The sequence below is a fragment of the Cynocephalus volans genome, chromosome 2 (assembly GCF_027409185.1).
Source record: "Cynocephalus volans isolate mCynVol1 chromosome 2, mCynVol1.pri, whole genome shotgun sequence".
Classification (NCBI taxonomy): Eukaryota; Metazoa; Chordata; class Mammalia; order Dermoptera; family Cynocephalidae; genus Cynocephalus; species Cynocephalus volans.
Genome location: NC_084461.1, coordinates 226,169,376 through 226,191,200, shown reverse-complemented (window position 1 = coordinate 226,191,200; position 21,825 = coordinate 226,169,376). Strand labels below are relative to the sequence as shown.

At 38.3% G+C, this 21,825-nt stretch overlaps 1 protein-coding gene across 1 annotated transcript in view; it reads right to left on the bottom strand.

Annotated features, from left to right (window-relative positions):
* Positions 1 to 21,825, bottom strand: part of PTPN20 (protein tyrosine phosphatase non-receptor type 20) — a 71,483-nt gene that overhangs the window by 3,079 nt on the left and 46,579 nt on the right. The window lies entirely within an intron of this gene.

Genomic DNA, 21,825 nt, shown 5'->3' with positions numbered 1-21,825 from the left:
ACCTAAGTTTTCATTTCTGTGGGATAAATGCCCAAGAGTGCTACTGCTGGGTTATATGGTAAGTTTAGTTTTATTTTTTGGTTTTTTTGAAGAAACTAAAGAACTATTTTCCTGAGTGGCTGTATCATTCTACATTCCCAATGTCTGAGTATATGGGTAATCACAATTGTGAGTGTGAGAAATACACCCATACAAATATGCCCAATGATTTTTGACAAAGGTACAAGATCAATACAGTGGAGGAAGAATAACCTTTTCAGCAAATGGTGCTGGAACACTTGGATATCTGTAGGCACAAAAAAAAAAAAAAGAAAAAAGAAAAGAAAGAAAAGAAAAAAAGTGAACCTTGACCTAAACCTCATGTCTTATGCAAAAATTAACTCAAAATGGACCGTGGACTTAAATGTAAAATATAAAACTACAGAAATTTTAGCAAATAACAAGAAAAATTCTTCAGGACCTGTGTTAAGGGATGAGTTATTAGACTTGATATCAAAAGGAAAAATTGATAAAATTAAACCTCATCAATATTAAAAACTGTTGCTTCTTTGAAAGTTTTTTAAAAATGTATAATTTAAGATTAGGCAAATTATGGAAATAAATTTGTATTATTAATTTTTAACCTTAATTTACTGGTGGCAAAACAAGCTTCACTTATTATTTTGTCAAGAAAAGACACAGTTTTTTCAATGTGGCTAACCAAATGATGATGATGGAAATGACCACAAAGAAATGAAGACCAAAAAAGTTTATATGTTACCTGGAATTATGATTCCTCATATATTGAGTTTTATAGTCATTATTGATTGCTGTGAAGTGTTAAAACCACACCTGTGTTTTCTGCAAAGATGCATGGCTAACAAAACAAAGGAACCATTAAGACTTACTTGTTATTTTACTTAAAAAAAGAATTCAGGACAAAAGAATTCTTTTAAAGACAGAGTAAAAAAAGCCAACAGAAGCTGATTGTTCAATATTTCACACATGACATTAATAATCTGCAGACTTCTTATAAAATAGTACTTTAAATTCAGACTAAAAAGCCATATACAAGTAGGAAGAATTCTTCTTTTTCTCAGCTTACTTACTGACAAACACAACTAGTTCTAAATGGTATAAAAATACAAAGCACTACATTGTCAAGAAATGTGATTTGAAGCTTAAGTTTTATATAGGCAGTAAAGCTGCAATGACAAGACTACAGTCTGAGGCAGTTTCACAGATTAAGGAATTTATGCCAGAAGATAAGTCAACACAATGCTTCATCAAGAAAGTCTTGCTACAAACAAACAAACAAAACACAAAACCTAAGCCCCCTCTGTCCTGAAGCAGGCAAGAGAGCATGCCCGGGGTCCTAGGCAAGAGCTGAGGGAGAGCATGCTAAAAACACCACTTCCGTGCTGGTGGCCCACCACAACCACTGCCACAGCCACAGCTGCCACAAAAGCAGCTCAACACCACAGCAGTAGCCACAGCCACTGTGCAGATGGCCCATCAGACACTCAATTGCATTGGCACAATGCAGGGTCACCAGCAAAGACCAGAAAAAGAAGAGGGTATCTCTCTCCTCAAAGCCCACTCCAAAGTAATAGAAAAAGCAACTGCTCTACCAGATGATCAGACATCAGTGTAGAGGTACCACAAATACAAAAACCCAAGATAATGTCATACCACCTAAAGAATACAGGAATTCTCAAATACCAGACCCTATAGAGCAGGAAGTCCTTGAAATGATTGAAAAGGAATTCTGAGCAACAATCTTAAGGAAACTCACTGAGATATAAGAAGATTCAGACAACATAATGAAGTGAGAAAAAATATCCAGGATATAAAGGTAGAAATTTACGAAGAGATTAATACCTTAAAAAAGAATGTAGCAGAACTCATGGAACTGAATGATTCACTCAGTGAAATAAAAAACACAACCAAGAGCTTCAGCAGCAGGCCAGAACAAGCAGAAGAAAGAATTTCTGATTTTGAAGATAGTCTATCTGAAATAATGCAGGCAGACAAAAAAAAAGAAAAAAGAATTTTTTAAAAATGAAGAAAGTCCAAGAGAACTAGCAGACAACCTTAAGCACACAAACATTTTAATAATGTGTGTTTCAGAAGGGAAGGAGAAAGGAAAAGGCATGGAAAATCTATTCAACAAAATAATAACAGAAAACTTCCCAGGTATGTGGAGAGACACAGACGTTCAAATCCAGGAGGTGCAAAGATCCCCAAACAGATTCAACCCAAAAAGATCCTCTCTAAGACACATTACAGTCAAACTAGCAAAGCTCAAAGACAAAGAGAAAATCTTTAAAAAAGCAAGAGAAAAGGTCAAGTCACCTATGAGGGAGCCTCTATCAGATTAACAGCACAATTCTCAAAAGAAATTCTACAGGCCAGAAGAAAATGGGATGATATATTCAAAATACCAAAAAAAAAAAAAAACTGCCAGCCAAGAATACTGAACCCAGCAAGGCTATCCTTCAGAAGTGAAGGAAAAATAGTGCATTTTCTAGACAAACAAAAACTGCAGGAGTTCACCATCACTTAACCAGCTCTACAAGAAGTCCCCAAGAAAGTCCTTCATCCAGAACCTGAAAAATGATAATCACTTCCACAAATACACAAGAAAGAACAAAACCCACTGGTAGAACACAATGATAAAGAGAAAGAAGCTAAATTTTACACCATCATAATGACAATGTAATAATGCCTCTGCTTCATTTCTGATTTTAGTAATTCCAGTCTTCTCTCTTTCTTTTCTTCATCAGTCTATATAAAGGTTTGCAATTTTTTTTGAACTTTTAAAATAACCCCCATGGATTTGTTGATTTTCTCTATTGTTTTTTAATTCCCTATTTCATATATTTCTGTTGTGATCTTTGTTATTTCCTATTTACATCTGCCTTTCATTTAGTTTGCTCTTCTTTTTGTATTTTCTTAAGGTAGAAGTTTCTTATTTTGACTATAGGTGTTTACAACTATAAATTTTTCTCAAAGCACTGCATGAGCCCTGCATCACATAAATTTTGATATGTTGAGCTTTAATTTTTATCTCAAAGTACTCTCTAATTTCCCTGTGATTTTACTTTTTACCTATCATTTATTTAGGAGAGTGCTGTACATTGGATGACCCCCCCAACCTCACTATGGACCATGCCATAGTGAATGGATTTAAAATGGCGGTCATGAGCATGATTTGGAGGGATTTAAAAGGAAAGTGAATGAGGAGGTTACTCTGTCTGCTACACCATTTTCTGCCATGTGAGACCCCTGGGTCACTATCACCACCACCAAGATCCTCACCAGATGTGTTCCCTGCACTTTGGACTTCCCAGCCTCCAAAACTGTAAGCAATAAATTTCATTTTCTTACACTTACCCATTCCAGGTATTTTGTTATAAGCAACGGAAATGAAACAGAAATGGACTAATATAGACGGTGTTGTTTAATTTCCACACATTTGTTAATCTTCTAAATTTCATTCTATTATTCTGGTCAGAGAATATATTTTCTAGATCTTAGTCTTTTTAAATGTATTGAGACTTGTTTTGTGGCAGAACAAAAACAAAAAACAACAACAAAAAACCTGCCACATGAACTAAACAGTGTGCTTAGTAACAAAGTATACAATTTTAATTATGTGAAGAGTAATGTGTTAAATTTAGGGTTATTCATTTCATTGTGTGTTAATTGGTGGTTGATGATTAACAATTGTTATTGCATACTGAAGATGGTTAAAAGGGGAAAAGTTCTGTTGAGAATATTTGAACTCCAGAGCAAACTCCAGGTGTTTCTGCAAGATAAGACCTAGTTTGCTCCCAATGTTTTAAGGATTTTCAAACAGGTTGGTTAAAACTTAAAATGACTATAAAAATAGCAATAAAAAGAAATAAATGGATACACCATCTCAGATTTTCATATCTTTACAGTTATAATTGATAAACTGATCTTAAAATGTCACAGGTCATAGCTTGTCCACCTGCACATCACTGGTATGTAGCTTGTACCAAGTGATACTCCCATGTGAGTTCCACAACATGCAAATTGGTCTCCACCCTGCTCAGAAGACCAACCTACTGGTCATGCTCTTGCTTGGCACAGCAATATATCAAACTACTTTGAAATTTTCTGAATGCTTACTCTCAATTTCTATATACTTATCCTGCCGCAGATAACAAACATTCTTTGGGGAATAAAATTCTGAGAAGAGTGGAGGGGACATCAGTAAGAATATCTGAGTTAGTGACAGATAGTTCAGGGCTCAATGGAAAGTCAGTGAAGAAAACAATAAATGTATTTCCTATTTTTGAACTGCTATTTCCCATCAAATTTAAGCATCCTTAATTGTAACATACACTATTATTTTATGTACCCCTAAGAAAAAAACAAAACAAAACAAAACACTGCCAAATAAACTGACAGATGACTGATTATAAGACACATATTAAGGTTAAAGAAACTATGATATGGGGAAATAAACAGTGCTCCTTAGAGTCAATAAAATATAAAATTTACAGTTTTTACAGTTTCTACAAAGAACATAAAATAAGGATAAATATAAACAGATTATTCAAGAAATTATAATGGATAATATATAAACTGAAGAAACATGCTAATACATGCTAAAAGGATAAAACAACATTAGTTATGGAAATAAAACATCAGACTCATGCTACTTAAATTTTTGGCATTTTTGAAGACATTCGTTAATGTTTTGGCCACCCAGTTTATAGCTTGCTTTGGAAACCATTCCTTGCTCATTCTCAACCATATGGCCTGCAGTAGTCCTGACTGGCCTAAATGAAACCAGCACAGTCCACAGTGATTAGGGAAGAGGCAAAAACTCAATCAGAAAAGTGAAATGCTAAGAGAGATTCATTTGAGCTTCTGAAAAAGAGAAATTTCCTCTGTCCTCCAAGGAATGACTAGAAGAGACTGATTTTTCTACCACATATGGATATGGTCCAAGGATGCAAGTGCTGGAGGCACAGCAGCCACTTTGCTGCCACAGGGGAGGCCTGCTACTGTTGTGATAAGAGTGTGAAGCCTGAGACGGCAGGGAGTTGATATTTGTTCTGACAATAAATAACTCTGCAGAATATGCCTACCAGGGCCTATGTCTTGTGGCCTCTGTGTTCTCATGACCAAGGTATGATTTTCATATTCCTTGTGGTCATTGTAAGAGCCACTTTTTCCGCAGTACCTGCTCCATAAACAGGTGTCTTCCACTCCTCACTTTTGCAGCACAGGAAAATAGTTCGGGAAGTAAGTCTTTTTGACCACATATCTAAAGAAACATTCCCTCATCAGTCTAGTCAATAATAAAGGAAATAGTATAATCACCATATGTCTGATTCCTGTGTTTATCTATTAGCTGGTTCCAAATTTAAGAGGAAAATGAAGGATTATTAATGATTGACTAAAATCCAACAATATTATCCTTATTTTACATATGAGAAAACTGGGTTTGAGAGAGGCTGAGCAATTTACACAAGGTTATCAAAATCTAAAGTATGTTGCAAAACTGGCAGTCAAACTCAGGGACCACTCATTAACTCTGAAGGCTATATTTCTTCCAATGTACTCATGCGCATGTTATTTCTGTTCATTAAAAACAGGCACACTTCACTGACAATCTCTAACAAGATTCTAAAAGGTGTGTGTTGGGGGTAGAGGGAAGGAAAAGGAAAAAGGACTCACATTTACTGTGTATTTACTATGTTCCAAACACAGTCCTAAGCCATTTACTTACAGTACATTCTTTAATCCTCACAACCTGCAGCAAGTTAAGTGAGAACCAGGTATCTAAATCTCTTTTTTTTTTAAGTTGCTCTTAAAGATCAAACATTAGTCTTCCAATACTATCAGGCTGTTAAAAGTAGTGTGTTTACAAACAGCATCTGTTTATCTGCTTGATTCACATACTTACTGAGTAGTTCTTTTCTATGGCACAGAACACAACATCCACACATATGAGCACCCCAGTCCGGCCTACACCAGCACTGCAGTGAACAACCATGGGGCCTGTGATGTGACTCTTCCTCACATAACGAACGTATTTTATGAAATAATCTGCTGAAGCAGGAGTGCCATGGTCTGGCCACTTGGTGAACTGCAAGTGTTTTACAAAGTGACTAGTTCCCGTCTGTTAGAGACAGAAAGAGATTGGTCAATTTCTTATATTAAAGATCTCATTTCAACTTCTAATGTGCTAATAATAATAATAATAATGGCTATATGGTACTATATTGGTATTATATAGAGCTTTAAAAGAGTACTCAAACCTCACTTTGACTTTTACAAGAATTCTGAGATGCAGGAATAGAGATTTTCTGCATTTTACAAAGGAGAACAGAATAACAATAATAAAAATAAGCATACTAACAGGTAACACAAATTGAGCATTTACTGTGTGCCAGGAACTGTGCCATTTAATCCTCACATCAACCCTATGAGGTAGGCACTATTTTATCCTCATTTTACAGATGAAAAAGTAAGGAGGAGGGGGGTTGAGAGATGTATGCTAGGTCAGAAGGCTCACATGTTTAGAGCTGGGACTGTAATGCAGGCCTCCTGAATCCTATTCTACCACCTTTCTTCTGCACCATAAGGCTACAGAAAACCCAAGATTTCAAAATACTTAGAGTAAAAGATGGGCTGACATGGAGTAAGACCAAAAGGCAACTATGTTAGCTTAAATATTATATACTAAATTTAACTAAACCAGGGAGGCACAACCTCCTCCTCTCCAGCAATGAGGACAGGGCAGATAATGCCCATGAGAGTAGACTGTGACCCCACTACTGAGCTGGGCCGCCTTGGAGTGAAGCCATGAAACTTTCCTCGGGGTTGACAGATAAAGCACTTGGAGTTTACCCAGAGCCCATCCAAGGGGATCATTGCCCTCTCTCCAGGGTGGGTCCTCATCTTTCCCAGCTTAGAATGAGCTTCTCACTCTTCCCCTGCCTCTCCCTAAGGCACCTGTTTTTCCTAAGTTCCCCTACTAAAGATGCTAGGGTTTAGGGCCCTATTCTAATTCAAAATATCTATTGAAATTTGTTATGGTTAATTTTGTGTATCAACTTGGTTGGGTCACAGCACCCAGATATTTGGTCAAACATTATTCGATATGTGTCTGTGAAGGTATTTTTTAGATGAGATTAACATTTAAATCTGTGGACTCTGAGTAAAGCAGATCACTCTCCATACTGTGAGTGGACCTCATCTAATTAGTTGAAGGCCTTAACAGAACAAAGACTGACCTCCCTGACCAGAAGGAAATATGCCAGTGCATTGCTTTTGGACTCCCTGGGTCTCCAGCCTACTGCCCCAACCTGCAGATTTGCCAACCCTCCACAATCATGTGGGTCAATTCCTTAAACTTTCTCTCTCTCTCTCTCTCCCCCCCCCTCTCTCCATAAATATATGCACATCCTATTGGCTGTGTTCTCTGTAGAATCTAACTAATTCAGAATCCTCCACTGATCTATGTAATCCAATTTTCTACCTGGAATCATAAATCTAGAAAACCCCCAACTCACTTTGGTTATTGATGATTTCTATACTACATAGTTCTTGACAATGGCAGAAATGACCTCAGATCAGTAAATGGTAGTGGGAAGGAGGAGTTTATTAAAACCTCTTTTACCTTAATACCAAATGGAAAATTCAAGCTTGAATCACTGATACATGAAACTGAATAAGGAAAACAATACTGAAAATCTTATGAAGGTACTAAGTTGAGGACTGCTGTTACCATATTACATATTTCAGGGTTAAATCTCTCCCGCTACCACCGACCACTAAGAATCCGCCCAAAGACGGACGTCACCCCTGATGCAAATTCTCCACACATGAACCCCACGGTTCTGAGGCTTGTGGGCTCTAGCCCAAAGGCCATTACACTAGGCCCCACCCCCTTGCCAAGCTGCACAGGTTGAGCTCAGCATTTGAATCCTTGCAGACAGATCACTGCTCTGTGCCTCACTCCTGGCCTGTGTTCCGCAAGCGCACACATCATTCAGAACTAACTTGTTTAGTGTCCTCCTTCCCCTCTAGGCTGTAAGTGGCATGTAAAAGCATTCAGGACGCTCTTTGCTGCTCATTTCTTTTCCCAATTTATTATTCCTTCTCCTGGTATAAAAAATCCTTCTTCCTTTTGAGTTTCATGCCTCTTACCTTCATCTTCTCATTGCTATCACCCAGTGGCTAAACCTCCTGGTCAGTCCTACTGAAATCCTAGCACTTCTCCCTACCATAGATTCTGACATCACCCAAGCCAAATTCAGTGTCTCAACAGCCCAACAGATACTCTAACATCACAACATTTTTATTTCTCTCTTGCAGGGGAGACCACTTCCTCTCTTCTAGTTCCCACAACCATGATTCACTCCTTGGACTTACCATAATCTATAATGTCTAGTATCAAACATTTTCCAGTTCTAAAACTTCAACTTCTGACCAGATGCTCTTTCAACAACAACATGACCAAATGAAGCTCCACAGTCGTTTGCATCTTCCTTTTACTCCTCGTTGACTGGTCCCCGGATCCCATTCATATCCTTAAGCAATGGACACACCATGACTAATCATCTGAATCTCTCTCTCTCTTAAACTGTCAACGTCTTTGATCCTCTGAATCTCTCATGGACTAGACCACATCCCACCCTTGGTCAGTTCTATATCCTGTGTTCAGGGATCCCATAGTTATACTGCTGGAAAAAATCCAATCACATAGTTGCATATTTTGTTGCTACTGCAAATGTACGGGTCTAACCTCAGCATCACTCAGCAACCCTTTTCCTGGTCACTGTCTGTGCTCCATTTAACTTCTTTGGTGATGATTCCAAACCTCACAACTCTCTTCAAGCCTCCTGTTCAACTCCTAGCCCCTTTACTCCTATTGAACACATGTATCACCTCCCTGCTAATCCAATCTAGTAGAGCAATGTAACTCATCACTTTTCTATTTTCCAAATCTATTACAGCAAGAAACCCATGAATTATTCTAGATCAATGTTTCCCAACAGAACCTTCTACAATGATGCAAATGTTCTATATCTGTGCTGTCTGGTATGGTGGCCACTAGTAACATGTGACTAATAAGCACTAGAAATGTGGCTACTGCAGATGAATAACTGAAATTTTTATTTTATGCAAATTTAAATAAACTAAATAGCCACATGTGGCTACTGTATTAAATACTATAATTTTCAACCCCTCCTTCTGCCACTTCTAAGTCACAAGTCATAAGTCCCTTTTATGTCTGACGATTTTACCTGTAAAACACCTGTGTCTGTGCTTTCCATTCCAATGCCAACTGCCCTAGTTGATCATGCCATTATTTTACTAAAATTCTTCAATATTCCCAATTATCTTCATAATAAAGTTCATGCTCCTTAGCTGAAATCTAAGACATTTCAGGTTCTAGCTAGTCTCTGCTTACTTTCTGTAGCTTCCTCTCATCTCTCATTACTCCCCGGCATTGAACTTTTATATTCCAGAAACATTTAACTACTTACATTTCTCTATACATACCCCCATGCTATTTTATATTTTGATCATCTACTTCCTACTTCCATCTTTCCAATGTGGACAATTCTCAATTCAGATGTCACCTCCTCCAGTAAACATTCCCCACAACCCAAATTAAAACTAAGTACTTTCCTTATCAGCCCCCCAAGGACCCTGTACAGATCTCAAACATCACCACTGAACACAGTAAATATCTGTGAGTGTACCAGTCTTTCCACTACCCAATAAGTAAGCGAGAGTGTCTGGCACGCTGATTAGCATAACTTAAGGACTCAATACATGTCTGCCACACTGGCAGAAGGAGCCAAAATACATCCCAGGATCACAAAATTCTAATACTTACTCTCCCCACCCCACCTGTCCTTTTTATTTTTTTCTTCTCTCCAGTCAGAGTTTGGTTAAACAGAAGTAGAAATGGTGGTAGCTTAGTTTCTAGTACCAGAGAGAAGTTAGAAGTTACTTTTAAAAGTATCCTCAGTCTATATTCCATCCTACTCCTAACTTCTAGCTAGTCCTAATGCATCTCCTTGTGTAGTGAAACATATATCTAATACTGATTGTTTAAAACTTACGGACTTCTTCACAACTTGTAACACTCGAATGATGAAATATTTAAGTATCTGGTAGTTCTCCAGGAAGATACGGAAGTGTTTCAATTCCAAAGGCTTCTTCAGAGAAATGGGCCAGTAATGGTGGCATTTGATAGCTCCACTTTCTACCTCTCTAGTTATCATGGCAATAACATTAGAATTATTTTCCAAAACCATTTGCCAAAAGTCTTCTGTGGTGCCTGGCAGTGGTCCTTGGGTAGCAATATAAAAATATTCTTCTCCATAATTGACTATTCTAATATAACTAGCATTGATGTAGTCCTTGCTTTCTCCAAGAGGAACACGTGTTGAATCATCTATTACAGAAACAGAAACATTTGGTAGATAAAAGAAAAGTGGGAGATGCAATACAGCCAGGCTTCATGAAAGCATTTCACAGGTAAATCCATATATCTCTTTGACCAATAAAGAAAATGGCATAGGAGTTTCTCTTCAAAAGGCTCATTTGAGTCTATGTGTTTAACTTCTTCCATCCCCAAGACCTATTGGCATGACCTAAGAAATATACAATTAGGGGAGGGTTTTTTTTTTTTTTAAATCAGTTTTTAATAAACAGAGAAGGATGCCATCAGCATCCAGGCACTTTGAGAAATTTCTGTTAGATATGGTGTAGATAGCATTAGGCCAAAGAAGACATCTACTAGTTTACAACTGAACACAGCAAAAGAGGGCCCTTCTGCAGAAGTAAATGAATGGCATTCTCCCACAAATCTGGGAAACCTGCAAGCCCAGAGCAGTAAGGACCAGGGTGAAAAAAAATTGAACTGTGATAGTTTATTGGAGACAATTCTGAGATTAATGGAATTCCAGTGTACCCTACACAAGACAGCCAGCTTTATATCCATCCTCTGCCTTCAGCTGGTAAAGTGGCATGCTAATCAAAGCAGAGGTATTGTAGCAAAACTAAGGGGATGTGCTCCAAGTAAAATGGGACTCATTTAACACGGACTGTCATAACAAATATAAGAGGGAAAACCTAGTTACTTGGCCCACTAATAAACTTCACCACCCCCGGAGCTCTTTCTTCATTGGACATAGACATCTGGAGCTCTAGTTCCACCACTGCTCCCATGCTGAGAGCAGAAACACACACAGCAAAGGAGGCCATTCCTTGCCATGCAGCTCTCATCAATAACCTCTCCTTACTATGCAGAACCACATGGACCACTTAGCTAGCAAATATGCTACAGCAACAATACTGAACAGGGACTTGGACATGCTTTCTGACAGAACCCTTCTCAAATTCCAACACAGCACACAGAAATCTTCCCTTGTAAATATGAATGAATAGGAAAAATAATCACTAAGTATATCAGGATACCCAGTATTTCAAAATGGGAGACCATTCTGAGAAATTACAGCAAGTGTTTTCCTCGTATAAAAGAGGAAAACACCTTTAAAACTCCTAACTGTATTTAAAATGAAATTCAAGAGAACATGATTTTACTACTTAAAAGGATAATATATATGTTTACTGACAAGTATGTTACATTATTAAATTATAAAGATGACGACAATAGCTTCATATTGAGATCTTTCATCATATATATGAGATATATTTCATATAATAATAATAAACCTGGCAAGTATTCATCAAAATGTTAGCAGCAGTTATTTTATAAATAGTAAGTATATGTTACTTTATAGTAGAAAAGCATTTTTTAATTTTGAAAAGGGAGATTAAAGGTGTGAAAATTAAATAACCTAAAATAATAAAAGTTTGCTTTCAGTTAAAATCCACAATTATTCAATTCAAATCTTCCTAATGTAGGAAGGGAACAGAAAAACAAATTAGTGATTTAGAAAACTGGTTTAAGGAATTTTCTCAGAACTCAGAAAAAAAAAATGATAAAAAAAGACAATAATGATTAAAATGCTAAAGTACATAGAGTATATAGTGGGAATATGTAAAAGGAATTGCAGAAGAAAACTACAGAACACACAGCAGGAAATAACTCAAATGATCATACGAAAGCCCCGACACAGAAAAGATGGCAATAGAAGGCAGGGTAAACGCATGTGCACAGCAGGTCCGAGAAGCATGGTACTCTGTATGCATCGCCTCATCAACTTCCAAACAATTCTTTGAGGAAGGTGCTTTCAGATTCATATTCATATTTTCATATTCATGCTTTTCAGATAAGGAAACTGTACTAAGTAATTTGTTCCATACTATGAAGTAATTTTTCTAGGCCTCAAAGCCCAAAGAAATCTAAACTCCACAATCCAAAAATAATTCCTGCTGCCTCTCAAGGAAGACTCAAGTTTGCAGATAGAGAGGCCTCACTAAGTGTCAGGAAACATTAATGAAGAGAGCCACTAAGACTTCTAGATCAGCAAAGCATAAGGTCATAGGGACAGGAAGCAAATATTGTGCCAGTCGATCACAAGGGGTAATGGTGAGTGGTGCCACTCACGTTTCCATGCCTTCATTCCTGAATCCTGGCTACAGCTGAAACAGCATCATATATTGGATGCCCCATTCCTACAAGGTGCCATCACCTACCTGGTACTGCAACTGAGTCTTCAAAAGGCCATTCAATCACTCCATCAAGTCAGCTACTTCAGGATGATGGGGAATATGATAAGATCAGTTAATTTCATGAGCGTGAGCCCATTGTCACAAACTATTTGCCACAAGGTGAGTTCCTTGATCAGAAGCAATGTTACATGGAATACCATGATGATGGATAAGGCATTCTGCAGGTCCATGGATGGTAAATTTGGCAGGAGCATTGCATGCAGGGAAAGCAAATCCGTATCCAGAGTACAGGCTGAACACAGAGATATTGTGGGTTCAGTTCCAGACTATTGCAATAAAGCAAATATTGCAATAAAGCAAGTTACACAAATTTTTTGGTTTCCCAGTGCATATAAAAGTTATGTTTATACTATACTGTAGTCTACAAAGTGTGCAATAGCATTATGTCCAAAAATATATATATATACTTAAACATATGTACATAGTTAAAAAACAATTTATTGCCCCAAAATGCTAACGATCACCTAAGCCTTCAATGAGTCCTGGTAGAGTCTTGCCTCAATGTTGACGGCTGCTGACTGCTCAGGGGGTGGTTGCTGGAGGCTGGGGTGGCTGGGGCAGTTTCTCAAGAGAAGACAACAGTGAAGTTTGCCGCATCAGTTGACTCTTCCTTTCACGAAAGCTTTCTCTGTGGCATTTCATGATGTCTGACAGCGTTTCAAAATTGGAGTTACTCCTCTCAAACTCTGCTGCTGCTTTATTGACTAAGTTTATGTAATATTCTAAATCCTTAGTTGTTTGACAATGTTCACAGTGTCTTCACCAGAAATAGATTTTATCTCAAGGACACTTCCTTTGCTCATTCATAAAAAGCAACTCTTCATCCATTAAAGTTTTATCCTGAGATTACAGCAATGCAGTTACATCTTCAGGCTCCACTTCCAATTCTACCTCTCTTGCTATTTCCATCATATCTGCAGTTACTTCCTCCACTGAAGTCTTGAACCCTCCAAAGTCACCTATGAGGGCTGAAATCAACTTCTTCCAACCTCCTGTTAATGTTGATATTTTGATCTCCTCCCATGAATCACGAATGTTCTTAATGGCATCTAGAATGGTGAATCCTTTCCAGAAGGTTTTCAATTTACTTTGCCCAGGGCCATCAGAGGAATCGCTATCTATGGCACTATAGCCTTATGTAGTATATTTCTTAAATAATAAGACTTGAAGGTCAAAATGACTCCTTAATCCATGGGCTACAGAACAGATGTTTTGTAAACAGGAATGAAAACATGTACATTTCCATCAGAGGTTTTGGGTGACTAGGTGCATTGTCAATGAGCAGTAATATTTTGACAGGAATCTTTTTTTTTTTTCTGAGCAATGTCTAAATATCAGCCTAAAAATATTCAGTAAACTATGCTATAAACAGATGTGCTGTTATCCAGGCTTTGTTGTTCCATTTAAAGAGCACAGGCAGAGAAGACTTAGAACAATTTTAAAAGACCCTAGGATTTTTGAATTGGTAAATAAGAACTGGTTTCAATTTCAAGTCACCAGCTGCATTAGCCCATAACAAGAAAATCAGCCTGTCCTGTGAAGCTTTGAAGCCAGGCATTGACTTCTCTCTAGCTATGCAAACCCTAGATGGCATCTTCTTCCAATAGAAGGCTGTTTTGTCTACACTGAAAGTCTGTTGCTTAGTGGAGACACCTTCATCCTCAGCTGGACTCAACTGGATTTTCTGGATGACTCACTGCAGCTTCTCCATCAGCACTTGCTGCTTCACCTGCACTTTTATGTTACATTTTGAAGACGGCTTCTTCCTTAAACCTCATGAACCAACCTCTGCTGGCTTGCAACTTTGCACCTTCCTCACTTCTCAGCCTTCACAGAACTGAAGAAAGCAATGGTCTTGCTATGGATTAGGCTTTGGCTTAAGAGAATGTTGTGGCTGGTTTGATCTCTCCAAACCACTGAAACTTTTTCCATATCAGCAATAAGTGTGAAACTTTCTCATCATCTGTGTGTTCAGTGGAGTAGCACTTTTAATTTCCTTCAAGAACTTTTCCTTTGCATTCACAACTTGGCTAACTGTTTGGAGCAAGAAGCCTTACTTTCAGCCTATCTCAGCTTTCAGCATGCTTTCCTCACTAAGTTCAATCACTTCTAGTTTATGATTTAAAGTGAGAGATGTGAGACTCTTCCTTTCACTTGAACACTTAGAGGCTATTGTAGGATTCTTTATTAGCCTTATTTCAATATTGTTGTGTCTGAGGGAATAGGGTGGCCCGAGGTGAGAGAGAGGGAGAGATGGGGGAACTGCCAGTCAGTGGTCCACACACAACATTGATTGATTAGGATCAATTAAGTTTGCCATCTTATATGGATGCGGTTTATGGTGCCCCCAAATAATCACAATAGTATCATCAAAGATCACTGATCACAAACCACCATAACAGATATAATAATAATAATAAAGTTTGAAATATTGCAAGAATTACCAAAATGTGACACAGTGACACAAAGTGAGCATGTGCTGTTGGAAAAATAGATTTGCTCAATGCAGGGTGGCCACAAAACTTCAGTTTGTAAAATTGAAGCACAATAAAGCAAAGTGCAGTAAAACAAGGCATGCCTGCGGTCATTGTCATTGGGCAATGACAGCGTGGCTGGGGAAATGACCTGACTGATATCCAAAGAACGAGTCATCCTATCAACTTCATTATTAAAGTCCACCTCTGCTGAGGCCACTCTTTGGTAAGCATTCACATGGGACACAAATATCTTCTTGTTTCTTTTGCCTAATTGTGAGGTCTATCCACACACCTCTTCCCCAGACCTTCTTGTCACCAAGTTTTCAATCATGTTCCTTCCAAGTCCCTGACCATCCAGATAAGCCATTGGTTGCAGCCCATGGATCAGTGCAGATCTGCACCTCTGACCATTTCTCCAAGCAGAACAACCAAGCACACTGCTTACAGTTCTGCCATTTTCTTTCATCACTGTCTTTCAGAGATGTCTCAAACAGGGGACTAGTGCTCTAACTGTCCATTTCCGGGTGGTACCTGCATATCATGCAGAACCATCTGTAAACCATGCCTGAGTCTTCTCCTCTGTCAACTGTTCATAGTGAACTCCTGATGAGGCCACAGGTGCAGGCTGGGAGAAAGAAGGCAGTGTAGTGGGAGTGGGGACCATGAGAATCTGGGCAGCTTCTTTATGTAACTTATTTGTGCCTTCAGGAGCTGCTTAAGCCCAATCTTGTACCTACCACTTTCACTTGATGATTAAGTGCTACTGTGTATGACAAATTTTATGGCTTGGGGGCCCATAGTTAAGCATTCTCTACTTAAAGTCCCAGAAGAGGGATAAAAGTTGTTTCTCAAAAGGAGAGTAGTTATCTGCAGAGGGTGGAAGGGCTTTGCTCCAAAATCCTATAGACCTGCACTGCAACTCACTTACAGAGGCCCACCAAAGGCTACAAATAGCACCCCATGTGCCACAGGCAGTTCAAGCACCAATGGCTCTGCTAGACCATATGGCACAAAGGGCACAGTAGCTTAAACAGCAGCCTGAACCTGTTGCAGAGCCTTCTCTTGTTCTGGGCTCCACTCAAATCTAGTAGTTTTTGAGTCACTCAGTAAATGGGCTGGAGTAGCACAGTGAAATGAGGAATTTGTTGCCTCCAAAATCCAAAGAGACCTACCAGGCATTATGCCTCTTTTTTTATTGTAGGAAGCGCCAGATACAACAATTTATCCTTCATCTTAGAAGGGATGTCTCAACATGCCCCACACAACTGGACCCCTAGAAATTTCACTGAGGTAGAAGGCCACTGAATTTCTGGATATTATTCCCCACGCCCTGATATGCAAATGTCTTATGAGTAAGTCTAGAGTATTTGCTACTTCTTGCTTATTAGGTCCAATCAGCACTATGTTGTCAGTTTAATAGACCCATGTGATATCCTGTAAAAGGGAAAGGTAGCTAAGATCTCTGTGAACTGAATTATGACATCAGGCTGGAGAGTTGATATAACCCTGAGGTAGGACAGTGAAGGTGTATTGGTGACATTGTTAGCTCAAAGAAAACTGCTTCTGGTGGTCTTTATTAACAGGTAGGGAGGGAACAAGCATTTGCCAGATCAATAACTACATACCAGATACGAGAGGATGTGTTAATTTTCTAAAGCAATGAAACCACATCTGTCTGGTACAGTGGTTGCAATTGGAGTCACCACTTTAGTAAGCTTATAATAATCCACTGGCATTCTACAGGATCCATCTCGCCAAATAGGTGAGTTGACTTGGGATGTGACAGGAATCATCACCACTGCATACTTCAAGTCCTTGAATGGCACTAATGTCTGCAGTTCCTTCGGGAATGCGGTATTGCATTTAATTACTATTTTCCTAGGTATAAGCAGTTCTTGTGGCTTCCAGTTGGCCTTTCCCACCATGATAGCCCTCACTTCCACAGGTCAGGGAACCAATGTGGGGTTTCTATGAGTTGCTGAATATGTCTATTCCAATTATGCATTCCAGAACTGAGAAATAACCACAAGATGGGTTCAGGGACCTACTGGACCCACTGTGAGATAGATGTGAACTAAAACTTCATCGAACCCCTGACCTCCATAAGCTCCTGCTTTGCCTAGTGAACCACCATGACATTTTGGATCTCCTGGAATTAGTGTCAGTTCAGGGCCAGTGTCTGGTATGTCTCCAAAAGATCTGATTATTTCCTTTTTTCCAATGCACAGTCACCCTCGTAAAAGGCTATAGGTCCCTTTGGGGAAGGCTTGGAGAAAGATTAAAAGTATAAATTTTTGGCAGTATACCAAGATCCTTCCTCACAGGCCTGGCCTCCCATTCATTGAAGGGGTTCTAGGTTTGTAAACTGGCTTAAGTTTGGGAAATGATTGAGGGGTTGAGGTGCCGTGATTCTCTGTTTCAGTGATTCAGGTTAGATGTTTTGTTCATTTGACCTAGAACTATTCTGCTTATTCAGATTAAGTAAGAATTTAGTAGACTTCCCATCTAGTTCATTTCTAGAAACACCATGATCAACTAGCCAATACCATAGGTTTCTATTCTGATTGCTGCTTTGACTCTTCTGTCCATTATGCTATGACACCTACCTTGCCTTTAGTTGTCCTCTTTGGAATCCAATTACACCCATTATATCTAGGTTTCCCAATTCAGCAGTAGCAATTTCCACTATAATTTTTGACCTACCAAGAATGATCATAGAGCTCTTCAAGGATGCTGGGACTCCCTCACAATTTCTCATAGTCATGGGAAAGCTATGTCCTCTGGGGTGGGTGACCAGGTCTTAAATGGCAAATTTACTCAAACATTCCAATCTCCCCAAGCCTTTGGATCCCTTCTTCTACAGTACATTAAGGGAGTGCTGGCATTTTATCTTCATTTTGAGTAGGCCACTTTTTGGTCCATGTTTCTGCCAACCAACCAGAAAAACTGTTAGAGCCCTTTTGAACCCCCTAAGCTACAATAACCCAGAATCTCTTCTTAGTTGGTCCATATCAATAAACTTAGCCTGTTCTAACTTTATGTTCCTCCCACCATTTTCCCAAATCTCTAACATCCATTCCCACAGATATTCCCCAGATTTCTGTCTGTATACATTGGAAAAAAAACATGTAGTTCTTTTGGACTATAGCTCCTCACAGTCACCTTTGTATCTTATCTTTCAGGTCCTGCTGGGACTTGAGTTAGTTATAAGTCTAGAAGAAATGAGGGGCAGTGACTGTGAGTCCTGAGGAGAATCAGCACTGTCCTGTCAGGCAACAACCTCAGGCAGCCTGTAAAAGTTTCCTCAGGCAAAGTAGGGTTAATCTCCTCAGACAGTGGCGGAAAGGTTGCTCCTACTGGCAAAGACTCACAAGAACCAAGGGGTTCAATGTGCCCAGCTTCATCAGACTCTTCTCATATGTCCACATTCCAGTTTCCAGGATCCCATTCCTTCTCAGTAAATGCCCTCACTTTAACAGCAGATACCCTGCAAGGTTGGGGATTTAATTTGCATTGTAATTCATCCATTTGCAAGATGAGACTCTGGGTTTAGTTTTCAGCAATTTCAGCTTTGTGGTTACAGGATATAAGGGTTTCTTTCAGGGCAGAAAGACAAAATTTCAGGTAACTTATGTAGCACTTGAGCTGGGAAATTGAATCCCTAAGACCATCCTTTTCTTTCCTCAGTTTGTCCAATGCAATTTGGAGCAGCGAGCCAATCTAGCCAATCTCAATATACTCGTTAGTTTGACAAAAATGTTCTAAGGTATCAAATACTGCCATCCGGAACCTTGCTTCTTGTAAGTATTTGAATAGGAGTACCAATGGTGATATTTTGTGTATCTCTATTGCCCTATCATACCGTAGGTTATCAGTGCTCTATATACTGCTGGAAAGTCATTATTAATGCCTTTAAATCTTACTGTACTAGAGAACCAATTCATAACCCTCATCTTTAAGATTTTGTTCTTCTAGAACCACTCTCAGTACCAAGATCTGTATTACTCAGCATTCCCGAAAGAAAAAGAATCAATAGGCTACATATATATATATATACACAACGAGAGGGATTTATTTTAAAAAATCAGCATATGTGATTGTGGAGGCTGGCAAGTTCAAAATCTGCAGGGAAGGCCTGCAGGCTAGAAACCCAGGGGAAAGTTGATGTTGTAGTCTTGAGTTCAAAGGCAGTCTGGTGGCAGAATTCCTTCTTCCTTGGGGGACTTCAGTTTCTTTTTCTTAATGGCTTCAACTGATTGGAGAGGCCTACCCACATTATAAAGGCTGATCTGCTTTACTCAAAGTCTACTAATCTAAATGTTAATCACATCTAAAAAAAAAAAACAAAAACAAAAAAGAAACACCTACACAGCAACATCTAGACTAGTATTTGACCAAACATCTGGGTATTATTGCCTCACCAAGCAGACACATAAAATCAACCATCATGCAAGCTAAAAATTTTACAAGACGATTTGAAGGAGGAAGGTCTTTCTTAAAACTTAAATTAGTTCACTATACAACCAAATAAAAGAAAGAAAATAAGAGTAAAAACCAGAGAGACAGAGGAAGAAAGTACATGCAAAACTACAAAGAGGCAGAAGTGAAGAAATAATCAGTGAAAAGATGAAAGCCATATAAGAAAGAACCAAGAGACCAAACCTACAAATTATAGAAGCTCCAGAAAAAAAGACAAAAGTAGATTGAGGTCAAGAGCAATAACTGAAGAAACTTTCTTACAGCTAAAGGAAGACCACTTAAAAGGTTTTATGAGCTCTAGGTAAGACCAATGAAAAGGAAACACACCTGGTGACATTCCTGAATTTCAGGAAAACATCAAAAATTTCAAAATGAAAGAATATATATCTTATGCAGAAAAAGAGTCAGATGGCCATTACATTTCTCATGTAAAACACTGGAAGCTAGAAGACAGTGAAGTAACACTCAGAGAAAACTGAAAAAAGTCTGAAATCACAGACTCCTAAAGTCAACAAAGATATTCATTTATCAGGATAAAAAGAAAAGGAACAATAGCTGCAGATAGGCACATTTTGAGACCACATCAACCAGTTATACCTATCTTTAACCAAACAACTAATGAATCACAACAGAGACCTCAAATTAAGTGAAGACAGAAAATGAAATAATAGAAACAAGTTTTGCAAAATATAGTCTCATGTCTATATAAAGAGTGACTGGGAATCCATTGTTTAAGTGCTAAAAATTGTTTCTTGAAATAGAAAATAATCTACTGCACAGGAAGACCTACCAATAGTCTAGAAAAAGAATTAATACAGTAGTGATTAAACCTGGGTTTGAATACCAGATTGGTCTCCTGTTTGCAGTGTGACTGTGGGAAAATTACTTAATCTCTTTTAGCCTTTTTGTAAAACAAGGATAATGTATTAGTCCATTTCTGTTGCATATAACAAAATACCTGGAACTGGGCGATTTATACGAAAATGAAATTTATTGCTTATGGTTTCAGAGGCTGGGAAGTCCAAAGTCTAGGGAACACTTCTTGGTGGGAACAGTGATGCAGGCTTCTTACGTGGCAGAAAATGGTGGAGGAGAGAGAAGAGAGAAATAGCTGCTCATGCACTCTCCTTTTAAAGCCCTTAAAAGCACGCCCATGACCACCATTTATGATCCATTCACTACAGCATGGTCCTACAATTTTATCACCTCTTCAAGGCCCCACCTTTAAATTACTATAATAGATTTTCCTATCCTCAACAGTTACAGTGGGCATTAAGTTTTGGAAGGACATTCATCCCAAGGCAGAAATTAACAGTACCAACATCATATGGTTGTTGTGAGGATTAAATATCAGTACCTATAATGGACTTAGATCAGTAATACACAACAATAATAAATGTATTACTATTACCACCACTAGTACTATTATTATTACTATTACTAATATTATTATTGGTGGTGGTAGTAATACAAACAAACATACAGCGACCTCACTAAAGTATAGAGGCTTGTTGAATCTCTGCCTTAAAGAACTGGTATTTTTTTAGCTATCTACATTAAATGGTAAACTGTACAAAATTTTTAAAAGTATAATATACCTTTCAGCAGTCATTTGTAGTTCTTGTTGTAGAGATCTTTCATCTCCTTGGTTAAATGGAAAGATATTTCATGCTCTTGGATGGGAAGCATTAACATTGTGAAAATATCCATACTATGCAAAGTGATCTACAGGTTCAATGCAATCCTCATCAAAATACCAATGACATTCTTCACAGAAATAGAAAAAAACAATCCAAACATTCCTATGGAACAACAAAGACCCTGAATGGCCAAAACAATCCTAAGCAAATAAATAAATAAATAAATAAATAAAGCTGAAGGCATAACACTCCATGACTTCAAAATATACTACAAAGCTACAATAACCAAAACAGCATGGTACTGACATAAAAACAGACACACGGACCAATGGAATAGAATAGAGAACCCAGAAATCAACCCACATACTTACAGCCAACTGATCTTTGACAAAGACAACAAGAACATACATCAGGGAAGGGACTGCCTCTTCAATAAATGGTGCTTAGAAAATTGGACATTCATATGTAGAAAATGAAACTAGATACATACCTCTCACCATATACCAATATCAACTCAAAACAGATTAAAGATTTAATATAAGACC